Source organism: Tachypleus tridentatus, chromosome 2 (assembly GCF_004210375.1).
Source record: "Tachypleus tridentatus isolate NWPU-2018 chromosome 2, ASM421037v1, whole genome shotgun sequence".
Lineage (NCBI taxonomy): Eukaryota > Metazoa > Arthropoda > Merostomata > Xiphosura > Limulidae > Tachypleus > Tachypleus tridentatus.
The window spans coordinates 130,234,498-130,256,297 of NC_134826.1; the positions used below are offsets into that span (position 1 = coordinate 130,234,498).

General features: G+C 34.4%; 1 protein-coding gene across 2 annotated transcripts in view; it reads left to right on the top strand.

Moving 5' to 3' along the window:
* The first annotated feature begins 1,793 nt into the window (after positions 1 to 1,793).
* The window catches only part of LOC143245104 (serine/threonine-protein kinase NIM1-like), a 72,152-nt gene continuing 52,145 nt past the window's right edge, over positions 1,794 to 21,800 (top strand). Inside the window, exons 1-2 of one of the 2 annotated variants that reach the window (XM_076490992.1) lie at positions 1,794 to 2,060; positions 17,606 to 17,683. The gene's annotated coding sequence lies outside the window, so the exon portion shown is untranslated. The remainder of the gene's footprint in view (positions 2,061 to 17,605; positions 17,684 to 21,800) is intronic. The other variant, XM_076490993.1, reaches the window with a different exon arrangement.

Here is a 21,800-nt window from a genome sequence, read left to right on the forward strand (position 1 = left end):
ACAACAAGCACAGATAGCCCTCGTGTAGCGAAACGCAAAATTCAAAACAAACAAACGATTTCCTGATTCATTTGTGATATTCAACAAATCAAGATAAATTGATGTTCATAACAGCAAATTGTAAAGCTTTTGAGATAACCAATAAATTGAGTTTAAATAAAACTACTTGTGTGATGGAATACAGAGTAAAAGTTCAATAAGTAATAAATAATTACTAAAAGAGCATCCTCATGTAAAGTAGCGTCTTCCACTGAAGTGTTATAACTCCATCGCAAATGTAAAATAGTACACCAGTACAAATCCTCCCAGTAGGTCATTTGCGAGTATGCAAATTCAATATACTTAAAAAATCAACCAAAACACACACACACACACATACAAAAATCTCTCAGTGGGTTAGCGGTAAGTGTGTTAATGTAATCGTAAAAAATGCACGCGTTTACAAAATATCCCAGTGGGTCAGTCGTAAGTCTAAAAACTTGCAATTCTAAGATTTAAGGGTTCAATTCCCCCTTAATGAACAAATCGGAGGTAGCTTAGTAATTGTGCGCTCAAATAAGTACAATATAAACACTTTTGGTGTTGTAAAATTAACATGATATGAAGTAAAAACACTTAACCGTTTTTGTCTAAACAAACAGAAGGGCATATACACACATCACGTAACTTATCTGTAATTTCGCAACCTTGTTCAACAACCCTAACGGTAGTAGATAAGACACAGGCCACTTTTTAACTTTTACTTTGTTAAATTAACACGTGAAACATCTTGCTGTAAGTCACTTCGTGAAACTAGCGCGTGAAACATCTTGTCAGTGCTCTTAGCTTTACTTATGATTATATCTTTATAATATAACGTAGAGATAATTTGTTTACATTGTGTGATCCTGCTAATCTAAATTATTATGTTCACAAGTGAACATTATTTTCACATAGCGTAGACATTTTGTTTGTTTTTTTAATTTCGCGCAAAGCTACACGAGGGCTATCTGCGCTATCCGTCCCCAATTTAGCGGTGTAAGACTAGAGGAAAGGTAGCTAGTCATCACCACTCACCGCTAACTCTTGGGCTACTTTTTTACCAACGAATAGTGGGATTTACCGTCATATTATAGCGTCCCCATGACTGAAAGGGAGAGAATTTTTGGTATGACGGGGGTTCGAACCCGCGACCCTCAGATTACGAGTCTAACGCCTTAACTCACCTGGCCATGGCGCACCCACGTAGCGTAGAATGTTATTAAGACAAACAACAATGTAGAAAATGATCCCTCTAGTCCAAGTTATTACGTTCACAAATGATCATGTATCTCATAAAGACATAAAATACACTTTTTTCGGCCACAGATTAAATTTTGAAGCTCTTAGTCACAGTTACAAATAGCTGTGTATTCAGTGGTTTCAGGATAAACTGGAACATTTCGTGTTTTAGTTCACGTTAACTAATCGATTTAGAAGCATCAATTCATAACGAAGTCTGATCTTACTCTGGCGTGTAAGTGCTTAGTTAATTTGTTTTTGTTTATATTCAGTGTTATCTTACAAGTTAGTGTTCAGTCCTGATATACAATGTAAGCTTGTTTTTGTTCAAAACCTGGTGATAATTGACTGAAGTTACATACTGATTAAAACAAAATATATTTTAAACGTTTTTGTGTGAAAACGACGTTTGAAGTCAGTCAAATAACATATTTCACGTGTCTGTTTTTCTAGTACAGTTTATTGAACGTACCTTCACACATTAGTAGAAACTAACACGTTTCTCACCGTAATGTTCAGTGTATTCTCTGCTTTCTTTCACAGGCTGCGTTTTCTGCTTCTATAAATACGTTTCACCGAAAGGCAGTGCTCGAAGGTAAGTCCTTGAAAATAAATTTGAGAGCCGACCGATGGCGCTGCAGTCGCTCTCTCGAAATTCTACCGCCTACTACATCTTTCGTTGCCTCGAGAAGACCAAGGTATAAAGCGAATTTCAGGAAAACGAGTCGCTAAGTGTTGTTACAGCTGATCATGGAGAACAAAATGTCATGCTTTGAAGGATCTAACTACTGAAGTAAAAGGTACGCCACGATCATTCTCATAATAACAAACTCTTGTAAAAAGTCAGTTTATTTTTTTTTTTTACGTTTTCTTTCTTTAATGTAAGGATTCGATACTTACTTGGAGTAAGAATTCAACATCATTAAAAGATTGGGTAAGAAGACCTTATCACAGATCGTAGTGCTAGTAAACAACACGTAATGTAGTTAGTGGTTTTGCTATAGGCTAAGTGTGTTGAAAGATATATCTGTGTTTCAGTTCGTTCGCCTGTTTATCTACTTGTACAGTTCGTCTGTCTCTTTGTTTATGATCAGTCGTCTATGTCTTATTGTGTGCTTAGATAAGAATAGTTTTCTCTTCTACTATTTTGAAAATTAATAGTTCGAAAAGTCCTGATGAAGCTATTGTTATGACGATCAAAACTATCAATAAAAATCGTGGTCCTTAAAATCTAACTAAAGGTTCTAACAATAGAAATAGTGGTCCTTAAAACTAATTGGAAGTTCTAACAATAAAAATAGTAGTCCATTAAAGTAGCTGAAGGCTCTAACAATAGAAACACTGGTCCTTAAAACCTAACTAAAGGTTCCAACAATAGAAATAGTGGTCCTTAAAACTAATTGGAAGTTCTAACAATAAAAATAGTAGTCCATTAAAGTAGCTGAAGGCTCTAACAATAGAAACACTGGTCCTTAAAACCTAACTAAAGGTTCCAACAATAGAAATAGTGGTCTTCAAAACCTAACTAAAGGTTCTAACAGTAGAAATAGTAGTCCATTAAAGTAACTGAAGGCTATAACAATAGAAATAATGTTTCTTATGGTTTTTCAATCTCTAAAGAAATATCATAATCAGAAGTTGAAACACATGTTTTACATGTTACAACTTCGCTCATAAAATGATCATTACACAACTGTTTCACAAAATAAAGACCAAAAGGAACGCCTGTTGGTCAGTTATTAACGAAATGGCATTTTTAGGGAGAGGAGTGGGAGGAGGAAGGATTTATCTACTCAGCTGCTGAGGGTGATTAGAGAGAAACTACATAAAAAATGACGAATTATCCAGAAATATAAAAGTTACTGAAATTCACTATCTTTTCATAAAAGAAAAGTCGCATGTATAACACTTGGCGACCTAAATCGTCTTGGACTGTAATTTTTACTACGATCGATGCTCGTTTTATTTCAAATTTATTGTCCATGAAATTGAAAGTTGAATAAAATTCATGAAACGCATCTGCGAAATAAACATTCTAACTTCTTTTTTTAGCTGACAGTTAAATTATTTATGGAGTGTATGTGTGTTTTCTTATAGCAAAGCCACAGCGGGCTATTTGCTGAGTTTACCGAGTGAAATCGAACCCAATGATTTTAGCGTTGTAAGTCCGTAGACTTACCACTGTACCAGCGAGGTACAGGATTTAGGGAGAAACTGAAAGAGGTTTTCATTGCATTGACCTTTACAACTAAAAATAGCCAAATCTTTGTATTTTAATTAGAGTTCATTAACTCGTACCACCGTCTTTCCACGTGCCTCCATATATAATTTTATTTAATATCTCTTTCTGCTATAAACCATACGTATTCGGTGCATGTTGATGGTTGATGGTTGTATTTTATTTGAATCTTTCATGTGCAGTTATATGTTGTTTCAGATCGCATTACTTTAATAAATACAGTCGAATATCTTGGCTCAATCTGATGAGGTTAATGTTAGTACTAGGTAAAGACTGTGAATTTCATGTTGTTAGTAGTGGAACTAATAGTTTTGTGTAAGTATCAGATTATAATTTCATAACTAGTTAAGTTGCTGGAAGCTATACTAAGTTTTAGAGTAGTTCTTATGTTTCTGATTTTAGTTTTGTCTTAAGTTTAAAGATATCTAAAAATTATTAATCTCACTTCAACTTTATATAAATTTGCTAGTTTTCGAGCTTTGTATCTATGATCACTTAGATCACTCATGAAACTTAAGAGGCCCGACATGGCCAAGTGGCTGAGGCGCTAAACTCGAAATTTGAAAGTAGCTGGTACGAATCCCCGTCACACCAAGCATGCCCGCCCTTTCAGCTGTGGGGGGCAATTATAATGTGAGGTTAATCCCACTATTCGTTGGTAAAAAAGTCGCCCAAGAGTTGGCGGTGGGTGGTGATGACTAACTGCCTTCCCTCTAGTCTTACACTGTTAAATTAGGGATGGCTAGCGAAGATAGCCCTCGACGAGCTTTGCACGAAATTCAAAACAAGCCAGTCTATCTACCCCGTGCACCACCTTCGCAGACAAAATACTGACATTCTAGGTTTGTTCTACGGTAAGAGAAAGTAATAGATTAAGGATAAATGTTTTGTATGCTCACAAAATAAAACAAAATTCCGGAATACACACATGTTACGAGTTAAATGAATAACCTTTATCAAAACACGTACAACTTATTTCACTGAAATATTCCTTCAGTACAAAGCATTGGCATTACCTGCTTTAGTTGTTTATATATCCTACTTTTGTTTTTCTTAGAGATTCCGGGCATTTATAACATTTCTCACAACTTCATTATTTCATTTTGGAAAAATCTGGTCTCATTCAGACCACACAGATTGGACACACAATACTTGGTTACAGCCTTTTTCCAGATCGGAACAAATAGTGGCTATTGGACTAAAATCTGGCGATTATAAAGGCCATCATTTCAGAAATTCTGTATTTGCTTTCTTTAGGAATTCCAGAGTTGACTTATCTAACTGTATCTTTACTAAAGTTCATTTTCGTGTTGGAGTACAAGCTATTAGCAATCAGCCTCTGAGTATTTAGTATCATTGCACGTTGTTGTTTAGAATTAAGCACAAAACCACATAAATGATTATATGTGCTCTGCCAACTACGGGTATCGAAACCCAGTTTTTAGCAGTATAAGTCGGCAGACATACCGCTGTGTTTTATAGAATGTTTTGATGCGTGGACATATCTATCAGCTCTTCAATACCAAGAAGTATCTAATTTCTGCATTGCTAAAACACTTCTAGTATCAGGAACGATCCGCCTCCATGTTTAACTGTAAGTACAAGCTATTACGCTTTGAAGGCTTCCAATTTCTTCAGCAAACACACTACGTACCTATTTTAGTTTAAACAGACCACACAATTTTGTGGAATAACAATTCAGATTCCTGTCCATATTTCTTGACAAATTCTGAGCAGTCTGTTTTATTGGTTTCCTTCAAAAGTGGCTTGTAGCAAGAGGAACGTCCATATAATTCTCTTGTGCACTGTTATTGTTCTTGCTTCTAAATATTTCTTTAAGCCCTTGGTTGTAACTCATGTATTTTTGTAACGGTTCAGACTATTATCCTACGCTCTAAAACCCGTGGTTTCCTTCGGACTTCCACTTCTTTCAATCGTTTCAGTTGACTAGTTTCTGTGATATTTCTTGATTATACCTCTGGTTTCTCTGATGCTGTTCTGTATCCATTACCTTTGTTTTATGCTTTTCTCAAGCGTGAATCCAACTTCTTTGCCTTTAACCATCAACTGTTTTGTTAATACGAGTCGTCCTTTCAACAGATTTTGGTAACCATTATCTGTGTTTATGTATATTTGGGTCAACAGATTTTAGTAACCATTATCTGTTTATGTATATTTGGGTCTCTGTCAAATTAGTTATAGACTAATGCTCACTAGCTGTCTGTATTTCATTTATTTTCTTGAATACGTTAAATTATATTATATTGAGTGCAGGATGCAAATACGTTGGTCTGTGACTGTACGTATGTATGTATAGTATATGCTAAGTAAAACCACAATAATGTCAATGTGTTGTTTATGTTATATATTTATTTATGTACACTATATATGTATATACATGAGGGAGGTGGATCTACATTCAATTACTAATTAACTATTTGGATGAAGGTCTTATACCTTTGCCATTTTGTAATAATTTCCCATGGGTGAAGATTTGGTGTTTTAAAAGTATAGTAATTAACAAACAAATTCCTGCAATTACGCAAAGTTTGAAGGGTGGAGTTTTGGTGTTCAATAAATGTAAAACTTAAGGGTGGTTTTAAGAGCAAAATGATTTATAGTCAGTGTCACATCCACATCTGACTGTCGATGGTGTGTAACACTAAGTTTCGGGACTTAGTGGGTTGAAAAGCCTATTAACTAACGACAAGTTTATATTACTTGTCAACTGTCATATTATTTATCTACGTTTTTGGATTATGCCTATTTGGAGCTATTATCACAGACATCTCTCACAGTAATATTGAATTTGTGTACGTTCTGAAAATGCAGACACACTGCACTATATAAATGCGCATGTGCACGTACTTGTTTCAACGGACGTAAACAAAAGTCGGGTGTAATACTTTAATAGACATTTTGTATAGCAATGCATTAAAATGTTATCAAAGTATTTAAAAAAGTGTCTCACATTAAGTCGTAAATTAATATTACAAATTTATTTATTGATAGGCTTGAGTACGGTGAGATTTAGCTGTGACTAAACTAAAATGCACACAAGTTACAGTATTAAATTATCTCTTTATCAAGTACATGGCCCGGCATAGCCAAGTGCGTTAAGGCGTTCGACTCTTTATCCGAGGGTCGCGGGTTCGAGTCTCGGTCACGCCAAACATGCTTGCCCTTCCAGCTGTGGGGGCGTTATAATGTGACGGTCAATTCCCACTATTCGTTGGTAAAAGAGTAGCCCAAGAGTTGGCGGTGGGTGGTGATGACTAGCTGCCTTCCCTCTAGTCTTACACTGCTAAATTAGGAACGGCTAGCACAGATAGTCCTTGAGTAGCTTTGTGCGAAATTCAAAACGAACAAAACAAACAATCAAATACACACCGTACGTTATAAATTCTTAACTAACGTTAGGCTTAAGACAAGTGGGTTTATAAATGTTGGTGACTGCGGTTAAAGTTTTGTGTTATTTTATAAATCCCATACTTAAAGAAGTACTGTTGAAATAAAGATATTAAATTAATCGCTAATGTTTTGCTGTGTTCGCTAATTTTTCTTCAGAAGTTATCGTTTTTGAACGTTCCATTTTAGTGTGTGTTAAGAATTCGATAATATATTTATTGTATTTGGATGTTTTAACAAACATTATAACTTTGCATTTTGTTGTCAGTGTAAGTTTTAGTTTTTAGTTGCAAATTTGATATCTTGGTTTTGTTTTCTGTGACTTTTCATCATTGTTATTTATCTAATGCTGAATTTTTCCCTCTCTATATATATATTTATATATATATTTGACATAATGGAAAATATCAAATTTGTTATATGTATATATAGACATTTAAATATAAAATAAATGTACCCACTGAAAAACATTTTAGTAAACATCAAATACATATATATAAGAAAACGTGTTGATAATATTTAAATATTGGTTTTGGGTGTAATAGTTTCAGTTTGGCCTGGCATTTGGTAACAAATCTTGTATTTGTTTTAAGTAAAAACATTATTTTAACGTAATTCTCTAGTTACGAAAGTTTGAATTCCATCACTGCAGAATATATACTTGAATAGAAGGTATAATCGGTGTCATCTATTATATACTTTGATATTTCCCGTTTTGTATTCAATAAACGTCACGTGATTATGTACTAATGTTGGTTACATGTTATATCAACTTACTATATGCTACGTGCTTGTTTATTGATGCTGGTTACAGGTTGCACCAACTTATAAAACGTTTCGTTGTTACTGATTGGTGTTAGTTACAAGTTGCACCAGCTTACCAAACATTATGTGATTATTGGTTGTTGTTGATTACAGGTTGTACCAACTTACCAAACGTCACATTGCTATTGGTTACATTAACTTATATCATGATAATATTCATATAGTATGGGCTTGACATACCTGGGTATAAGTATTTAAGGTATGAAATGAATGACGTATCTTTCATGGATTTTTTTCTGAGGATATGGAGTATTGATGACGACTATTGGAATGTCTTCTATTTTATTTTATTTCAGAAGTGATAACGTGATACTTTCTAATTATTCATCATGTGTGCTTTGAATTAGTTCCATATTCAAACAATTAAAGTTTCTCGAATGTAGTGTTCATTTCACAACTCCAGCAATGAGGGCTGAGGTTCGAGCCCGCAATATGTCGTGAATGTTATCCGCATCTACAGATGTGGATGTGTTATAAAAGCTATAATCGGTCTCACTATTGAGTTAAAAGTAGAGATACAGACGATGGGTGCTGAAAACTAGATACTCTCTATCTCTGGCTATCAGTTTTATATAATGGATGAGACAGTTATGCCAGAATCTTGGGATTTCTGTTGACATGTTGATGAAGATGACAATTATATTGACTCTACAAAATATTATGCGTTTACAGGTTTAGTTTACAATGTATCTACTATTTGTTTAAATGTGCAACGGTAATTTACACACACGGTAAATTACCCGTTTAAATAAACAATAGATATATACACATAGCAGCTTACAAGTTTAAATGAACAACGGTTATTTGTCACACGTTAGTTTCTGTAATTTACACTTTCCCATTTAAATGTGCAACGGTAATTTAGCAAACAGTAAATTATTCGTTTGAATGAACAACAGTAATTTATCCGTTTAAATGGCCAATAATAATTTACACACAGTGGCTTATCCGTTTAAATGGCCAATAATAATTTACACACTGTAGCTTATCTGTTTAAATGTGCAACGGTAATTTACACACAGTAGTTTACCAGGCACACAAAACAGTTCAATTCAACATGCTAAGCCTATGGAAAGGACAGCTGTATGTATGGGTAACAGTAATGTGTTTCGTTTGAGCTCTAGAACAGTTAATGTTTCAAGAGAAATAAATAAGGTAAAAGTTATCCAACATAATATGTGGGAAATCATCCAGGTATAGTTTTTTCTCTTATTTCAATTTTTAATTTAAGATTTTATTTACTGTAAACATTGCACTTTTTACATTAAAATAATCGTTTAAACTCTACTTTTACCTATACCTTTGGTTTGTATTTCGCGCAAAGCTACACGAGAGCTATCTGCGTTAGCTGTCCCTAATTTAGCAGTGTAAGACTAGAGGAAAGGCAGCTAGTCATCATCACTCACCGCCAACTCTTGGGCTACTCTTTTACCAACGAATAGTAGAATTGATCGTCACATTTTAACACTCCACTGCTGAAAGGGCTCGCGCGTTTGGTGTCAGGGAGATTCGAACCCGCGACCTTCGGATTATGAGTCGAGTGCCTTAACCACCTGGCTATGCCGGAGATTCTATACGTAGTTCAGAAATGTATTCTACTTAAAATTGTGGGAATATTTTTTTACCATTGTATCCCAGAAGTTAAAAGAATAAAGATGTTCGTTCAAATTAGAACTATATCTTCTTAAGGATAATACACCCAGAAATGTACTACTTTTTAGATAATGAAAAGGAATTTGACAGTTCGTTATAATAATCTGTTATTTATTGTATGTATTTAACAGATAGTTATACAGTCTTAACGATGTGATATTCTATACATCTAACAGTTAGTTATACAGTCTTAATGATGTGTTATTTTATGTATTTAACAGTTAGTTATACAATCTTAAATGGGTTACATTAACATGGGTTAGTTATACAATCTTAACGATGTGTTATTTTATGTATTTAACAGTTAGTTATACAATCTTAACGATGTGTTATTTTATGTATTTAACAGAACGTTGTGCAGTTTTAACGATTTATTATTGTAAATATTTAACGGTTAGTCATATAACCTCAGCCAAACGTTATTGTATATTGAATTGAAATAAAGGTTCACCCATTCGTTTCTTTATAAATGCCCCCAGTGGCACAGTGGTATGCCTGCGGACTTACAACTCTGTAACCGAGGTTTCGATATCCTTGGGAGGCAGATCACAGATAGCCCAATGTGTAACGATTGTGTTTACTTACAAAAAAACATCCTTAATAAACCTTAACCTCCAACCATTGTGGTAAGATCGTAAAACAAAAGCACAACATTAGTTGTTTAAATTGTATACATTCATCTGCACACATGTAGACAGACCTGTGTTTAATGCCTCACATACATACAAAATAGACGTAACTGCAGCGCTATTAGCAGCTACACTGATAAAGTATGGTACCTCTATACTGCAATAAGCGTTCTTAGAAGTCTTTATCCGGCTTAGTGACGTGTCACCCTTCAGTTGTGCGTGTATGATAATTTGTGAATGTCTTTGGGTTCAAAGTTCACAAGGAAAGATCAGACAAGTGTCTATAATTAAGCTCTTTATAACCTTGTCGTTTTCTATTCACACATCTATCCTTTTGTCAGCAACTCTTTTATCTGTTTTAAATAGGTATATTACACATACATATACAGTATAATCTAAGTGAAAGCGGAAACAAAAAAATTAGGGTCACTTTTCTTCTCGCATGACCTGCCCCGTACACGGCACATTCTCCACGCGCGTAAAATGTTTACATATAAAGTCATCTGTGTCAATATAATAACATAGTACCCGCACATTGTAAAGTGTTTTCCCTACCTTTGAAGTGACATATTGCGCTATTTCACACAGTGTTTCTAGGTTAAGTTGAACAACTGTTGTTTTATAGGATTGAATTCTTTAACCATGAGATATGAATACAATCTAACTTTGCACCATTCTCGCAGTACTTCTTAAATGTTTAGTTTATAAGATGGTTATGGTTCCGGTGAATTTCTCATAAAATACACGCTTTCTTCTGATGGTTACGTTGATTATTTTTTAAAAAGGGACACTGTTATTTCTGAAGTGCTGAATTTTAACTATTTCTTTTATTGTTTACGTAACAGAGACTAAAATTAGATTTTAATAAATAAAGGACACTCGTGTGACAAAAATGTGTTCGAAATACAATCAAATCTCAGTCGTCTCTAAATTTTCGTAGTAAAATACCAAAACGTTAATATGTCCACATCATTTAAAGTATTGTTTGATAACAAAGTAGTTAATTTAACTTTAAAGTACTTTTGATAAAAAAAATAGATAATTTAACGTTAAAGTATCGTTTATATGAAAGTGGTTCATTTAATTTTAAAACATAGTTTGATATGAAGATGTTCATTTACCTTTAAAGCATTGTTTGATGTGAAAGTGTTAATTTAACTTTAAGATATTGTTTGATATGAAATTGTTTCATTTAACTTTAAAGTATTGTTTGATATGAAAGTGTTCAATTTAACTTTAGGGTATTGTTTGATATGAAAGTTGTTCATTTCAATTTAAAGTATTGTTTGATATCAAAGTGGTTCATTTAACTTTAAGATATTGTTTGATATGAAAGTGGTTCATTTAAGTTTAAGGTATTGTTTTATAAGAAAACATCGTTTGACAAAATCTTGATTTGTTTTCTTTTTAAAATAATGTCAAAAACACGGTTTATTGTTAAAAAAGTTTTGTGTTAAAGTGGTTTTGAAAAATCATTATTTCTTTTTTTATTGTCCTCTATTCTCACCTTTTTTTTCATATTGAAACAAAATTTCGTTCTTAATTTTTTTAAATAAGATTCCACGTAGTCTAATTGTTAATATGGCGCGCCGAGGCCGAAAAGTTTAGGTTCGAGCTGTGATATGCCGCCAAAGTCGCTCCAAACTTTCCAGTGTAGGAAGTTACAACGAAAACAGTCAGTTACGCTATTCGGACAAACATAGTTGCATAATTGACTAGTGTTGTTGATTTGTTGTCTTCCTTCTATTCAACAGTCTTCAATTATGATAGGTATGCCTGAGCCGTAAAGGTCTCTCACCTAGCCGTTCCATGTGTCTCATAAAGTGATAAATAGATAAGTGAGTTTTTGTCGCATTTGCCTCTTCTTTTGCTTGACAAACTAATCTCATCGACAGCATGTTGCCTTCTAGAGTACAACATGTTTTACCTCTTAGTTATGTGTTTTTAAACCAGCTCATACTAGTTTGGTTATCTAACAACAACTGCTGCGCTAGACAATCGAAACTATTATAGAAGTTTTAAGGAAAAAGAACGTAGTACGTTTACATAGTGTAGTAAACTTTGTAAAAACTAATTCTATACAGACAAGCAGACATGTTAGCAAATTCCAGTTAGTAAAACTTCTAAACTAAGAGAATTTGTATCTATATTTGTCTAGTTGTTTATTGGCAAATATTTCATTTTAACCTTATACAAGGTGATGCGAAGTTCGCGTCCCGTCATCATTTTTCTAAATCTTGCCCTCTCAACTATTCGGAATACAACATTGATACCACGACAGAATGTCCCGACAAGATCACTGTCACGTTCTGACTAGGTTAATCAAATCCCAAACAATTACTGTAAAACCAAAAAGAAACAGCTAGTGAAGCGGGAATATTGCTCAGAAAAATCATAACAAGGGCAATACGAAGATATATGAAGAGGGTACGCAATTCCTTAACAATATAATTTTTGCTGTATACGTATTTTACACAACATGAAAAAAAAAATGATTTTGCCTAAACATTACATTGTTTCTGGTTTCGTGTTCAGGCTACATTATTGCGTTTTTTATCATAAATATATATCAGTCTGCTATTTTTAACCTAGCTGAGAAGGATTCGAAAAATGATTATATGCGTTAATGTGTTCTCTTGTTCAAATATTTGATTTATTTGTCCAAGTTGATAGATGTTGTTCCTCGCTAGTACAGCGGTAAGTCTACGGATTTATAATCCTAAAATTAGGGGTTTGATTTCCCTCGGTGGATTTAGCAGATAGCCCCCTGTGGCTTTACTGTATGGAAAAACACACACATAATGAATGTTTGCTTCAATTTGGTATTCGTACTTATTTTCATAGACTATTTCTCTTTAAAACTATGTCTCTCACTTCCGTTTTTAGAACTCTATGTCCCTTGTTTTCGTCTTTATAACTTTGTGTCCCTTGTTTTCGAATTTATAACTCTCTGTCTCTTATTTTTGACTTTATAACTCTATGTCCCTTGTTTTCGTCTATAGAACTCTGTGTCCCTTTTTCGAGGTTTTCGACTTTGTTAATCATCATAAACAGAAATGTTGCAATGACAAAGTTCTGCTAGTTACGGCGTAATAATATAATCTAACTTCGATAAAAAGAATTTTCTCTATAAATTTGTCATTTTGTACAAATGTTCGCGTATCGAAGAAAGCGTGAATGAAACATTTGGCAACGTGATAAAATCCTAAGTGATTTATGAGCATTTGGCTCGTTCGTAAGTAGAAACGAACGTATACGTTGATTACAATTAATAAATTTAAACTGGACACCGTATGGGAATTAATACACAAAATATCGTGATTTTACCAAAATTTCATACTTTGAAGTCATTATACTGATTTATTCGTATCACACAATAAAGATTTCGCATATTATCTTTACTCATCCACATCATACAGAAAATACGTCACACACTATATTTCCTTATCCACATCATACAGAAAATACGTCACACACTATATTTCCTTATCCACATCATACAGAAAATACGTCACACACTATATTTCCTTATCCACATCATACAGAAAATACGTCACACACTATATTTCCTTATCCACATCATACAGCTAAGTTTACAGCATATTTCAATAAAACCTTCCATATTCTGCGATTATGTCTACATATTTATACTGTACACTTGTTGAGCGTTCTTATTAATTTAGTTCGCTTGTGTCATGTTTAAAGTGTCAGCTGTTTCCTTCATTATTCCACCCACCTGCATATCAAGGAAACTCTGATTCTTTTAACTGAGCGTGGCAGAGAGAGAGGTTTTTGCCAAAGGAATCAGAGATGATAAGAGGAAAACAGAAACAGGAACAAATTTCATTTCGCGATCTGACTGATTAACGTGATGCATTTCTACGTAAGTTTTCCGTTGTTTATATTGTTCCAGGACTGTTTTATTACCACGCACTCAGATGTAGCTGGAGTGTATTTGTTTAGTGATTAACAAATATACAGACTACTTTATGGGAAGCATCGTTCTAAAATGGCATAGAACTGATCTGGTTTAATACATGTTATTTCTCTGAAGCTCTACCAATCAGCAGGTTGAATTGTTTATGTGTTGACTTTAAAATTTCAGAAAAAATTAAATTAAATGTTGAATACTTCTTTGTCTTTTCATTTGAGTTTCTCAATATAAACATATGTACTTCATCACGTTCCCATTTTCAGAGTTCATGAACTTACTGAAGGCCAGTTTTTAAACAAAACGTGACGCTCGTGTTTCGTCTATTAGTTTTCTTCTTGCTCTCCATAATTCTTATTTTCTTTGTTATTTTCTCCCGTATTTGGGGCAGTCAGTACGGGTTCATGAAACTGTTTTGTCTGACGTGTTTTCGAAAACCTACCGAAGGTCTGTGCTGGTAGATCATTTGGTTAAAAATCTAAGTTACGACAAATAACGTTTCTGCTTTTACTCCTGTGTGTTAAAGGATGTCGTATGTCTTTAAGGCACATGAGTTATTGTTACTTTTTGTTTTTTGTTTTTAATTTCGCACAAAGCAACTCGAGTGCTATAATATAACGTAGAGATAATTTGTTTACGTAGTGTGATCCTGCTAACCTAAATTATTATGTTAACAAGTGATCATTATTTTCACACAGCGTAGACTTTTGGTTTGTTTTTTTTTAAATTTCGCGCAAAGCTACACAAGGGTTAACTGCGCTAGCTGTCCCTAATTTAGCAGTGTAAGACTAGAGGGAAGGCAGCTAGTCATTACCACCCACCGCCAACTCTTGGGCTACTATTTTACCAACGAATAGTAGGATGGACCAATACATTATAACGCCCCCACGGCTGAAAGGACGAGCATGTTTGGTGCGACCGGGATTCGAACCCGCGACCCTCAGATTACGAGTCGCACGTGAGTTATTGTTGTCATTTTCTTATGCAAAGTTACACAATTGACCATTACAGTGAATTGAGTCCCGGATTATTGTATTATAAGTCTGTTCTCTTACTGCACACCCACTGGATGATCTCAGCAGAACCGAACCAATCCCCCCCTAAAAAAAAGCAGTAATTTACTTTAAATGTAATTAATAGTTAAAGTTTGTTTGTAATTGAGAACAAAGATATACAATGCGCTATCTCTGTACTCTACCCCACCCTCACAGGTATTGAAACCCGGTTTCTCGCGGTGTAAGCACGCATACACAATGTTGTGCCACTGAGGACTACAGTTAAAAATCTTGACGTGAAGAAATAAAAAAATATCTCAAACAGTAAACTCAGCAAATCAGAACTTTTCTTGAAACTACATATTATACCGAGACATTTTTATTTAGTTTATTATAAAGAACAATAACAACCGATTTAGTTCATTATAAAGAACAATAACAACCTATATAGTTTAATATAAAGAACAATAACAACCTGTATAGTTTATTATAAAGAACAATAACAACCTATTTAGTTCATTATAAAGAACAATAACAACCTATTTAGTTTTTTATAACGAACAATAACAACCTATTTGAAAATCTCACGAAGACTTCTTGCACATTGGCTCCTAAAATCTTATCACGTGTATCAACTATATCAACTTATGCATAAATAAAGACTCCTTATTGTACACTGATTTCCAAAAAAAAAAAAGTCTCAAGCAAATCGATTACAATAACTTAAGGATAAGTGAAGAAATATTCCTTATTGTAAACTGAGTCCCCGAATCACCTACTGCTTATCGATTATCGCAACTTCCTGATGAATAAAGCAGTATAAACTGTTATCATTTTTTAGAAGACCCCGCATCAAACCTCTTCGATTCGAAACGTTCTGTGAATTATTGAGTGAAATTCCATTACCCCGAATCGACCCGGTTCTGTTGTTAGGATGGCGCGTTTCTTAATATCATGGTGATGATTGAAAAAGGGCCATAAATGCTATAACAACAAATATGCTGCATTATACGTGGCAGGATTGCTAGGTGAAAAGTGCACTCACTGAGCACATGTCGAAATATAACAGGTGCGTAATTATGTTTAAGATGCGCCATCTGTGAAAAACACACAACAACTATAAGGATACGGCATTTAATTTTGTGTCATGATGAGCGCCCTTCATCAAGTTCGCTCTTAACACCTTCAAACGACTGTTTTTAATAAATACTGCATTTCGTAATAAATGCCTGTCATCTCAGTCATTGTTCCCAATTGTCTTTTGGATGAGAGAAGAAAAGTAGGTTGACAAAAAAAAATATTATTTTTTCTTTTGTTTGTATAATGCTTCGTAATTTCGCCACTTGGGGAAAAATTATTTTGGGGTTATCTACATTCTGAGGCATCAAAAGCACCCAGGTTTAGTGAATCTGCCTTGAAATTCATTTGTGAGGGTAAAGGAAGCTTACGGGTATTTCCTAAACTCTCTATATAATTTGTTTGTTTTTGTAACAGAATTTTATTCCTTACAAAGGCCTTAGCTACTAGTTCATATGTAAATATTGATTATATGTAATAGTAACGTTTTATCTCATTATATGACATGGTTTATGTCGTCAGTTCTCACGATCATCTTATTTCTGGCTTAATTGTATAAATTAAGCCAGGAATAAGATAATAAATATATTATAGTATTTATATAGTACATAAATGTACTATAAAGCAGCTAGTCATCACCACCCACCACCAACTCTTGGACTACTCTTTTACCAACGAATAGTGGGATTGACCGTCACATTATAACGCCTCCACGGCTGAAAGGACGAGCATGTTTGGTGCGACCGGGATTCGAACCCGCGACCCTCAGATTACGAGTCAAACGCCTTAACCAACCTGGCCATGCTGGGCTACTTTCAGTCGTGTACGCGTTATAATGTAACAGTCAATCAAATCTTTCGCTGGTAAAAACGTAGTTCAAGAGTTGACGGTAGGTGGTGCTCGCTAGGTGTCTTACCTTTAGTCTAACTCTCCAAAATTAGGAACGGTTAACGCGGGTAGCCCTTGTGTAACTTTGCGGGAAATTCAACAATCAAACAATTATCTTTCGATTGTTTTTCATTGTTACGTGTAATAATAAACCAAATAATTCACTGTAACTTTGTCTACGAGCATTGATTAAAATAAAATTTCTTATTAGAAATATCAAAACATATTGCATTTAAAATCATGCCCTCCTCCAGTGGCTCAGCAGTAAGTTAACACTGTTAAAAATCGGGTTTTGATACTCGCAGTGGGCACAACACAAATAGTCATATTGTTTTAGTGTTTATGCTTGACATTAATTACCAAGTCAACATATTTTAATTAATTAACAATCAAATAACAAGCGCTGAGTTACAAGATTACATAGTAATAATCGAGAAACCCGGTATCAGTGTCTCTTTGCAAATTTATTTACCTTCAAACAACTGTTATGATCAAGTTGTCACTATTCTTAGTAGTGATTTAATTGAAATCCTGAATCATCCTTATTTGGAATTTATAAATTATATTCTAACGAATCACAACCGCTTTAATCATTTTAGCTCCGCCTCTCATAGCATCGGTTGTTAATTTTATTTTTACCACAAAAGAAATCTTGAATCCTTAACTGTTTTCCTTTCCTAAAGTTCTTTACCTTTTACAGTATGGAGCTCGAATTAAAAGCGTCTCTTCACTGTACCTCGTTATCATTATGTGTCATCACGTACTCGACGTCAAAGTTGTGAGTTAACACTTTTTATTTTATTCAGAATTCTGATATGAAAATATTGATAGTGTGTCACGCGTCTCACAGGTTATATAATAACATTTTATCTCGCACATTTTATCAGTTGTGGGGTTGTTATAAAGTAAGGGTCAATCCCAATATCTGTTGGTAAAAGAATAGCCCCGAGAGTTGGAGGTGGGTGGTGATGACCAACTGCCTTCCTTCTAGTCTTACACTGCTACGTTAGGGACGACTAGCCCAGATAGCCTTTGTGTAGCATTGCGCGAAATTAAAGACAAACAAAACAATGGTCTTAAGAGCAGTTTCATTTGAAATTATTGTGAAAAACATCGACATTTGGTAAGCTGTGTATTACACAGCTTTCAACGGCTCTTCCTTTCATATACTTTTCTGTTTTTCAGGTAATGTTAGATGGTTCCTAGTTGACGAGATAATTAAAATCTTTCGTATATATCAAATAAAGTTATATCTGTTCTTATCACTCCGTATTGTGATTCTTGCATTTCATTTTTTTATTTTGCATCAACTTTTTTTTTTTTTTTTTATTTTCACGTGGCTGACTTAAAATTATAAAGGTGCCCCAAACTGTAGTGACCTCGTTGGTGTTAGATTCTTTTAACAGTCGAGAGACACCGCGGCAGGTCTGCGGACTTACAACACCAGACATCGAGTTTCGATACCCTGGTGAGCAGGGCCCATTGTGTGTCTGTGAACTTAACTCCAAACAATCCAACTCAGAACCGTTGTTTAAATATATTTGTTTTTCTTTTATCTTTTTTTTTAATTATATGTAACCTTTTTTTTCTTCAAAAATGGTTTTTCTATCTATTAAACGCTCCCCGCTAGTTCAGCGGTAAGTCTAGGAATTTACAACGCTGAAATCAAAGGTTCGATTCCCCTTGGTGGTCTTCTAAGATAGCCCGATATGGCTTTGCTATAAGAAAACATACACATCTATTAAACATGCATTTGTAATGAAATTTACTTAAATAATAAATTCAGAATATCCGGTCTATTCTGAAAGAGTTCTATAACTTTCATCAAAACATACACACACGCTTTGCTATAGCCGAGAAGGTAGAAGATATAAGTGTAGATGGAGTTCTTCAATACAAATTCATTTTGTAAGATAATAACACTAGGTATTTGCAAATGATCTGCTTTGCTAATATATAAGTTTAAAATGAAGAATATAGATTCAAAGGGAAATCTTAATTTAAGAGTTTCTAAGCTTCCTACATTATATTTTTATTTATACACTACAGATATTTGAATTCTACAACTTTTAATTATCATGTTATTTCAGATTTTACCGTTTCAGTTTTATTCGAAAACAAACAGTCGATTCTCATCACACAAAGAAGCTTGACGGGTGATTGAAATAATAAAATTAATATTATTTCTTTATACATTTTGATTTTAATTCGAAGTATTATGGTAAAATGTAGATTATTTTAAATTTAGAAAGTTTCTTTTTTATTCTCTGAGTCAAGCATTCATAATGTAGAACTCTGGGTTTGTAAGCAGTTGAGACGGGTTAGAAACCGCACGATACTACAAAATATTACCCTTCAATTTAATTCTTGGTTGACAAATGTCAATCAATCCCTTAGTGTCGATGGAAGTATTATAGATTGTTGCTATTTTCTCCTTGATTAGTAACTGAAAAAGTGGGAGATTGTTTGTTTATTTTTTTCAGTTTCGTGCAATGTTATAAAAAGAATGGCTGTCTACGTTCCTAATTTATCAGTGATTGATTAAAGGGAAGACAGATAGTCAACGACACCCATTCCCAATTCTCGGGCTACTCTTTTAACAACTAAGAGTGAGACTGATCGAAAATTCATAACGCCCCCTCTGGCTGAAAAGACAATTTTTTTGGTGACGATTGTGCCTTAACCTCCAACCCATGCCAGGCTGGCAGATGGACTTAGTAACTGCAGATACAACATGAAGAAGGATTATTTAGATGTTAAACGTAGTGGTACACAACGAACTTTCCGTGCTATGCCAACAGAGCGAACCAAAACTCGATTTTTTTTTTTGCATTGAAAGCCTTCAGACTTATCGCAAAGCCATCGGCAGCACTTGTAGTGGTAAAGACAATTTAAAGAATTACCTTTTTGTATTATTAAAGTAAAGTTACAGAATTACCTATTTGTATTGTTAAAGTCAGTTTAGAGAATGACTGTATGATTTTATATTTTTTGTCTGCTACAACTCTCAGTGCAAAGAACTGGCAAAGAAATGCATTAAGTTTTATTTAATTTTATGAAATTTGCACAGAGAACCCCAGCCGTATTTAGAGGGATTATTTCCAGAAATGTTGACATTATTTCTGAAAGTATTTTTCTTGTGACTCACACTTCCGGATCCTATAAACAGCAAAGTCATGAACCCAAAAGCACTTAGGTACACAAACAGTTAAAATTGGGGAGTGGATAGGGTTGAAAGTCCTTTAAAAATTTTTGTGGTGATTATACAGTTTAATTTATTTAAGTTATTATGGGCTATCTATGCTTGGCCATCATACACGTATTGAAAGCCGGATTTTAGTAACGTAAGTTTACGGACTTACCGCAGAGCTACACAGGGGTTATCCAGTTTAAAAGTTTTCAAATGTTTGTTTGTTGTGAATTTCGCACAAAGCTACTCGAGGGCTATCTGTGCTAGCCGTCCCTAATTTAACAGTGTAAGACTAGAGGGAAGGCAGCTGGTCATCACCACCCACCGCCAACTTTTGGGCTACTCTTTTATCAACGAATACTAGGATTGATCGTCACATTATAACGCCCCCCCCGGCTGAAAGGGCGAGCATGTTTGGTGCGACCTGGATTCGAACCCGCGTTTTCAGATGTCAAAAATGTCACGAAAATATAAAATTATGAGTAATAAGTAAATTAAGACGCTTATAAACTAAAACTGGGTTTCTATGTCTCAGTTTACTTCGTTTATAAGGTTTACATGGACGTATTCTTATAAAAAAAGTCTATAAATAATCTTAAATTAAACTATAATCTGAAAAAAAATAATAACAGGGAAATACTTAAGAATTAATATTTAATTAAAAATAAATAATGAAATATATAAAATATTAATATAAGAATTACCTTGATACTATAGTATATTTACTAGCCTGTATGGATGCTGATAGAAATTTAGGACTAAGAAGGAAGTGTTATTTATTACGTATTTTTACAGGCCCGGCATGTCCAAGCGTGTTAAGGCGTGCGACTCGTAATCTGAGGGTCGCGTGTTCGCATCCCTGTCGCGCCAAACATGGTCGCCCTCACAGCCGTGGGGACGTTATAATGTCACGGTCAATCCCACCATTCCTTGGTAAAAGAGTAGCCCAAGAGTTGGCCGTGGGTGGTGATGACTAGCTGCCTTCCCTCTAGTCTTACACTGCTATATTAGGGACGGCTAATGCAGATAGCCCTGGTGTAGCTTTGTGCGAAATTCAAAACAAACAAACGTATTTTTAACGTTATTTCCTCACGTTAGAAAACCTCAAGAATTAATAAAACACGTAATTATTACAGTAGTCTAGAGGAAGTAAATTATGTATTTAAAAAATAAAACGAAAGATATATTGTTGCTTCCCATTGGCACAGTGGTAAGTCTCCGGATTTATAACGCTAAAAATAAGGTGGTCAGGGCACTGGACTCACAATCTGAAGGTTGCAGGCTTGAATCCCTATCTCATAGAATATGCTCGCTCTTTCAGCGGTGGGGGCCTTATAATGTTATGGTCAATTCCAGTATTCGTTTGTAAATAGTAGCCCAAGAGTTGGCGGTGGGTTGCGATGATCAGGTGCTTTCCTTATAATATTTCACTGTTAACCCTCGTGTAGCTTTGCGTGAAATTCACAACAAACCAAATATATTGAATTTTTGAAACCTGTGGTAGCCCGTTGCATAACTTTATGACTTAACTACAAACAAACAAGATATAGCGTTATGTTACTTCTTTAGCTGATACATCCATAGTCTCTCGTGTAATGTTTACATGAAAAACCTCCCTAATCAAGCCAACCACTCATCTAAGATCTTTAGGTGAGTTTACGGTGTCTTACAAATATTGTAACAATAAAGCCACACTGAACCCCCT